Raw genomic sequence first — 6,000 nt, 5'->3', positions numbered from 1 at the left:
GGGCTGGTGTGGAAAGCGAAGGAAGAGAGAGCTGGCTTGCATTGCCTGCCTGACCCTTGTGCTGGCTGTGCTGAGAGAAGTGCGCAGCGTTGCAATGTGGAAAGGCAGCAGCGTGCAGGCGGCAGGATGCCTACGGCCATACTAGTCTGAAAACGCCCGATCTCGTCTGATCTCGGAAGCTAAGCAGACTCAGGCCTGGTTAGTACTTGGATGGGAGACCGCCTGGGAATACCAGGTGCAGTAGGCTTTTGCGGCCAGCAGTGACTGCTCACGCCAAGCACTCTCCACACCAGAGGCAGGCCAACCTTTTGCTGCTCTCTGCGTCCTCGCCATTCCTCCCAACACTTGCCTGCGGGCTCAACTCAGGCAGGCGGCTTGGTCGGGCCATTCAGCTGCTGCAGCTTTGCCGGGCCTTTGCAACGCAGCACGGTTGTGTTCCTTGGCGTGCTGCACTTTGATGGGCACGCCAGCTGGCCCGTGTGGCCGCAAGCCAGTGTGTCGGCAGGACGTTCTCTCTCCTAGCCTGAAGGCGCCGCATGAATGCAAGTTGTGGCATTGGGGCTGGTGTGGAAAGCGAAGGAAGAGAGAGCTGGCTTGCATTGCCTGCCTGACCCTTGTGCTGGCTGTGCTGAGAGAAGTGCGCAGCGTTGCAATGTGGAAAGGCAGCAGCGTGCAGGCGGCAGGCTGGTGTGAGGTAGGCGGGGCTTGCAGTTTTCCTTGAGGAGGTGGAGAAGAAAAAAGAGAGCTCGGTGGGGATGGCATGAAGGGGAGCGAGTATCAGGCATATAGGCTAGAATTAGCAGGAGAAGGAGAGAAAGAGGAGGAGAAGTAGAAGTAGAAGTAGAAAAAGAGAGAGAAAAAACTGAAAACAACCGGAAAGAAGAAGTGGCGAGGGTGCTAGGGTGGCCAGCTTGAATAGGCGAGAAGACGGTGCTGCAGATGCCTACGGCCATACTAGTCTGAAAACGCCCGATCTCGTCTGATCTCGGAAGCTAAGCAGACTCAGGCCTGGTTAGTACTTGGATGGGAGACCGCCTGGGAATACCAGGTGCAGTAGGCTTTTGCGGCCAGCAGTGACTGCTCACGCCAAGCACTCTCCACACCAGAGGCAGGCCAACCTTTTGCTGCTCTCTGCGTCCTCGCCATTCCTCCCAACACTTGCCTGCGGGCTCAACTCAGGCAGGCGGCTTGGTCGGGCCATTCAGCTGCTGCAGCTTTGCCGGGCCTTTGCAACGCAGCACGGTTGTGTGCCTTGGCGTGCTGCACTTTGATGGGCACGCCAGCTGGCCCGTGTGGCCGCAAGCCAGTGTGTCGGCAGGACGTTCTCTCTCCTAGCCTGAAGGCGCCGCATGAATGCAAGTTGTGGCATTGGGGCTGGTGTGGAAAGCGAAGGAAGAGAGAGCTGGCTTGCATTGCCTGCCTGACCCTTGTGCTGGCTGTGCTGAGAGAAGTGCGCAGCGTTGCAATGTGGAAAGGCAGCAGCGTGCAGGCGGCAGGCTGGTGTGAGGTAGGCGGGGCTTGCAGTTTTCCTTGAGGAGGTGGAGAAGAAAAAAGAGAGCTCGGTGGGGATGGCATGAAGGGGAGCGAGTATCAGGCATATAGGCTAGAATTAGCAGGAGAAGGAGAGAAAGAGGAGGAGAAGTAGAAGTAGAAGTAGAAAAAGAGAGAGAAAAAATTGAAAACAACCGGAAAGAAGAAGTGGCGAGGGTGCTAGGGTGGCCAGCTTGAATAGGCGAGAAGACGGTGCTGCAGATGCCTACGGCCATACTAGTCTGAAAACGCCCGATCTCGTCTGATCTCGGAAGCTAAGCAGACTCAGGCCTGGTTAGTACTTGGATGGGAGACCGCCTGGGAATACCAGGTGCAGTAGGCTTTTGCGGCCAGCAGTGACTGCTCACGCCAAGCACTCTCCACACCAGAGGCAGGCCAACCTTTTGCTGCTCTCTGCGTCCTCGCCATTCCTCCCAACACTTGCCTGCGGGCTCAACTCAGGCAGGCGGCTTGGTCGGGCCATTCAGCTGCTGCAGCTTTGCCGGGCCTTTGCAACGCAGCACGGTTGTGTGCCTTGGCGTGCTGCACTTTGATGGGCACGCCAGCTGGCCCGTGTGGCCGCAAGCCAGTGTGTCGGCAGGACGTTCTCTCTCCTAGCCTGAAGGCGCCGCATGAATGCAAGTTGTGGCATTGGGGCTGGTGTGGAAAGCGAAGGAAGAGAGAGCTGGCTTGCATTGCCTGCCTGACCCTTGTGCTGGCTGTGCTGAGAGAAGTGCGCAGCGTTGCAATGTGGAAAGGCAGCAGCGTGCAGGCGGCAGGCTGGTGTGAGGTGGGCGGGGCTTGCAGTTTTCCTTGGGGAGGTGGAGAAGAAAAAAGAGAGCTAGGTGGGGACGGCATGAAGGGGAGCGAGTATCAGGCATATAGGCTAGAATTAGCAGGAGAAGGAGAGAAAGAGGAGGAGAAGTAGAAGTAGAAGTAGAAAAAGAGAGAGAAAAAATTGAAAACAACCGGAAAGAAGAAGTGGCGAGGGTGCTAGGGTGGCCAGCTTGAATAGGCGAGAAGACGGTGCTGCAGATGCCTACGGCCATACTAGTCTGAAAACGCCCGATCTCGTCTGATCTCGGAAGCTAAGCAGACTCAGGCCTGGTTAGTACTTGGATGGGAGACCGCCTGGGAATACCAGATGCAGTAGGCTTTTGCGGCCAGCAGTGACTGCTCACGCCAAGCACTCTCCACACCAGAGGCAGGCCAACCTTTTGCTGCTCTCTGCGTCCTCGCCATTCCTCCCAACACTTGCCTGCGGGCTCAACTCAGGCAGGCGGCTTGGTCGGGCCATTCAGCTGCTGCAGCTTTGCCGGGCCTTTGCAACGCAGCACGGTTGTGTGCCTTGGCGTGCTGCACTTTGATGGGCACGCCAGCTGGCCCGTGTGGCCGCAAGCCAGTGTGTCGGCAGGACGTTCTCTCTCCTAGCCTGAAGGCGCCGCATGAATGCAAGTTGTGGCATTGGGGCTGGTGTGGAAAGCGAAGGAAGAGAGAGCTGGCTTGCATTGCCTGCCTGACCCTTGTGCTGGCTGTGCTGAGAGAAGTGCGCAGCGTTGCAATGTGGAAAGGCAGCAGCGTGCAGGCGGCAGGCTGGTGTGAGGTAGGCGGGGCTTGCAGTTTTCCTTGAGGAGGTGGAGAAGAAAAAAGAGAGCTCGGTGGGGATGGCATGAAGGGGAGCGAGTATCAGGCATATAGGCTAGAATTAGCAGGAGAAGGAGAGAAAGAGGAGGAGAAGTAGAAGTAGAAGTAGAAAAAGAGAGAGAAAAAACTGAAAACAACCGGAAAGAAGAAGTGGCGAGGGTGCTAGGGTGGCCAGCTTGAATAGGCGAGAAGACGGTGCTGCAGATGCCTACGGCCATACTAGTCTGAAAACGCCCGATCTCGTCTGATCTCGGAAACTAAGCAGACTCAGGCCTGGTTAGTACTTGGATGGGAGACCGCCTGGGAATACCAGGTGCAGTAGGCTTTTGCGGCCAGCAGTGACTGCTCACGCCAAGCACTCTCCACACCAGAGGCAGGCCAACCTTTTGCTGCTCTCTGCGTCCTCGCCATTCCTCCCAACACTTGCCTGCGGGCTCAACTCAGGCAGGCGGCTTGGTCGGGCCATTCAGCTGCTGCAGCTTTGCCGGGCCTTTGCAACGCAGCACGGTTGTGTGCCTTGGCGTGCTGCACTTTGATGGGCACGCCAGCTGGCCCGTGTGGCCGCAAGCCAGTGTGTCGGCAGGACGTTCTCTCTCCTAGCCTGAAGGCGCCGCATGAATGCAAGTTGTGGCATTGGGGCTGGTGTGGAAAGCGAAGGAAGAGAGAGCTGGCTTGCATTGCCTGCCTGACCCTTGTGCTGGCTGTGCTGAGAGAAGTGCGCAGCGTTGCAATGTGGAAAGGCAGCAGCGTGCAGGCGGCAGGCTGGTGTGAGGTAGGCGGGGCTTGCAGTTTTCCTTGAGGAGGTGGAGAAGAAAAAAGAGAGCTCGGTGGGGATGGCATGAAGGGGAGCGAGTATCAGGCATATAGGCTAGAATTAGCAGGAGAAGGAGAGAAAGAGGAGGAGAAGTAGAAGTAGAAGTAGAAAAAGAGAGAGAAAAAATTGAAAACAACCGGAAAGAAGAAGTGGCGAGGGTGCTAGGGTGGCCAGCTTGAATAGGCGAGAAGACGGTGCTGCAGATGCCTACGGCCATACTAGTCTGAAAACGCCCGATCTCGTCTGATCTCGGAAGCTAAGCAGACTCAGGCCTGGTTAGTACTTGGATGGGAGACCGCCTGGGAATACCAGGTGCAGTAGGCTTTTGCGGCCAGCAGAGACTGCTCACGCCAAGCACTCTCCACACCAGAGGCAGGCCAACCTTTTGCTGCTCTCTGCGTCCTCGCCATTCCTCCCAACACTTGCCTGCGGGCTCAACTCAGGCAGGCGGCTTGGTCGGGCCATTCAGCTGCTGCAGCTTTGCCGGGCCTTTGCAACGCAGCACGGTTGTGTGCCTTGGCGTGCTGCACTTTGATGGGCACGCCAGCTGGCCCGTGTGGCCGCAAGCCAGTGTGTCGGCAGGACGTTCTCTCTCCTAGCCTGAAGGCGCCGCATGAATGCAAGTTGTGGCATTGGGGCTGGTGTGGAAAGCGAAGGAAGAGAGAGCTGGCTTGCATTGCCTGCCTGACCCTTGTGCTGGCTGTGCTGAGAGAAGTGCGCAGCGTTGCAATGTGGAAAGGCAGCAGCGTGCAGGCGGCAGGCTGGTGTGAGGTGGGCGGGGCTTGCAGTTTTCCTTGGGGAGGTGGAGAAGAAAAAAGAGAGCTAGGTGGGGACGGCATGAAGGGGAGCGAGTATCAGGCATATAGGCTAGAATTAGCAGGAGAAGGAGAGAAAGAGGAGGAGAAGTAGAAGTAGAAGTAGAAAAAGAGAGAGAAAAAACTGAAAACAACCGGAAAGAAGAAGTGGCGAGGGTGCTAGGGTGGCCAGCTTGAATAGGCGAGAAGACGGTGCTGCAGATGCCTACGGCCATACTAGTCTGAAAACGCCCGATCTCGTCTGATCTCGGAAACTAAGCAGACTCAGGCCTGGTTAGTACTTGGATGGGAGACCGCCTGGGAATACCAGGTGCAGTAGGCTTTTGCGGCCAGCAGTGACTGCTCACGCCAAGCACTCTCCACACCAGAGGCAGGCCAACCTTTTGCTGCTCTCTGCGTCCTCGCCATTCCTCCCAACACTTGCCTGCGGGCTCAACTCAGGCAGGCGGGATGGTCGGGCCATTCAGCTGCTGCAGCTTTGCCGGGCCTTTGCAACGCAGCACGGTTGTGTGCCTTGGCGTGCTGCACTTTGATGGGCACGCCAGCTGGCCCGTGTGGCCGCAAGCCAGTGTGTCGGCAGGACGTTCTCTCTCCTAGCCTGAAGGCGCCGCATGAATGCAAGTTGTGGCATTGGGGCTGGTGTGGAAAGCGAAGGAAGAGAGAGCTGGCTTGCATTGCCTGCCTGACCCTTGTGCTGGCTGTGCTGAGAGAAGTGCGCAGCGTTGCAATGTGGAAAGGCAGCAGCGTGCAGGCGGCAGGCTGGTGTGAGGTAGGCGGGGCTTGCAGTTTTCCTTGAGGAGGTGGAGAAGAAAAAAGAGAGCTCGGTGGGGATGGCATGAAGGGGAGCGAGTATCAGGCATATAGGCTAGAATTAGCAGGAGAAGGAGAGAAAGAGGAGGAGAAGTAGAAGTAGAAGTAGAAAAAGAGAGAGAAAAAATTGAAAACAACCGGAAAGAAGAAGTGGCGAGGGTGCTAGGGTGGCCAGCTTGAATAGGCGAGAAGACGGTGCTACAGATGCCTACGGCCATACTAGTCTGAAAACGCCCGATCTCGTCTGATCTCGGAAGCTAAGCAGACTCAGGCCTGGTTAGTACTTGGATGGGAGACCGCCTGGGAATACCAGGTGCAGTAGGCTTTTGCGGCCAGCAGAGACTGCTCACGCCAAGCACTCTCCACACCAGAGGCAGGCCAACCTTT

General features: G+C 57.0%; 8 non-coding genes across 8 annotated transcripts; all 8 read left to right on the top strand.

Moving 5' to 3' along the window:
* The first annotated feature begins 128 nt into the window (after positions 1 to 128).
* Positions 129 to 247, top strand: LOC140412521 (5S ribosomal RNA). Its single transcript, XR_011941712.1, has one exon. It is a non-coding gene; the product is annotated as a 5S ribosomal RNA (ribosomal RNA).
* A 694-nt stretch (positions 248 to 941) lies between these two features.
* On the top strand, positions 942 to 1,060 carry LOC140412519 (5S ribosomal RNA). Its single transcript, XR_011941711.1, has one exon. It is a non-coding gene; the product is annotated as a 5S ribosomal RNA (ribosomal RNA).
* Positions 1,061 to 1,754: 694 nt separating this feature from the next.
* LOC140412518 (5S ribosomal RNA) lies at positions 1,755 to 1,873 on the top strand. The gene has a single exon (XR_011941710.1). It is a non-coding gene; the product is annotated as a 5S ribosomal RNA (ribosomal RNA).
* Positions 1,874 to 2,567: 694 nt separating this feature from the next.
* Positions 2,568 to 2,686, top strand: LOC140414474 (5S ribosomal RNA). The gene has a single exon (XR_011943607.1). It is a non-coding gene; the product is annotated as a 5S ribosomal RNA (ribosomal RNA).
* A 694-nt stretch (positions 2,687 to 3,380) lies between these two features.
* Positions 3,381 to 3,499, top strand: LOC140414245 (5S ribosomal RNA). The gene has a single exon (XR_011943386.1). It is a non-coding gene; the product is annotated as a 5S ribosomal RNA (ribosomal RNA).
* A 694-nt stretch (positions 3,500 to 4,193) lies between these two features.
* LOC140412517 (5S ribosomal RNA) lies at positions 4,194 to 4,312 on the top strand. Its single transcript, XR_011941709.1, has one exon. It is a non-coding gene; the product is annotated as a 5S ribosomal RNA (ribosomal RNA).
* Positions 4,313 to 5,006: 694 nt separating this feature from the next.
* Positions 5,007 to 5,125, top strand: LOC140414244 (5S ribosomal RNA). Its single transcript, XR_011943385.1, has one exon. It is a non-coding gene; the product is annotated as a 5S ribosomal RNA (ribosomal RNA).
* A 694-nt stretch (positions 5,126 to 5,819) lies between these two features.
* LOC140412516 (5S ribosomal RNA) lies at positions 5,820 to 5,938 on the top strand. Its single transcript, XR_011941708.1, has one exon. It is a non-coding gene; the product is annotated as a 5S ribosomal RNA (ribosomal RNA).
* The last annotated feature ends 62 nt before the right edge of the window (positions 5,939 to 6,000 follow it).

This window comes from Scyliorhinus torazame, chromosome 4 (assembly GCF_047496885.1).
Source record: "Scyliorhinus torazame isolate Kashiwa2021f chromosome 4, sScyTor2.1, whole genome shotgun sequence".
Taxonomy (NCBI): domain Eukaryota; kingdom Metazoa; phylum Chordata; class Chondrichthyes; order Carcharhiniformes; family Scyliorhinidae; genus Scyliorhinus; species Scyliorhinus torazame.
This window is presented reverse-complemented; position numbering and strand designations above follow the sequence as displayed.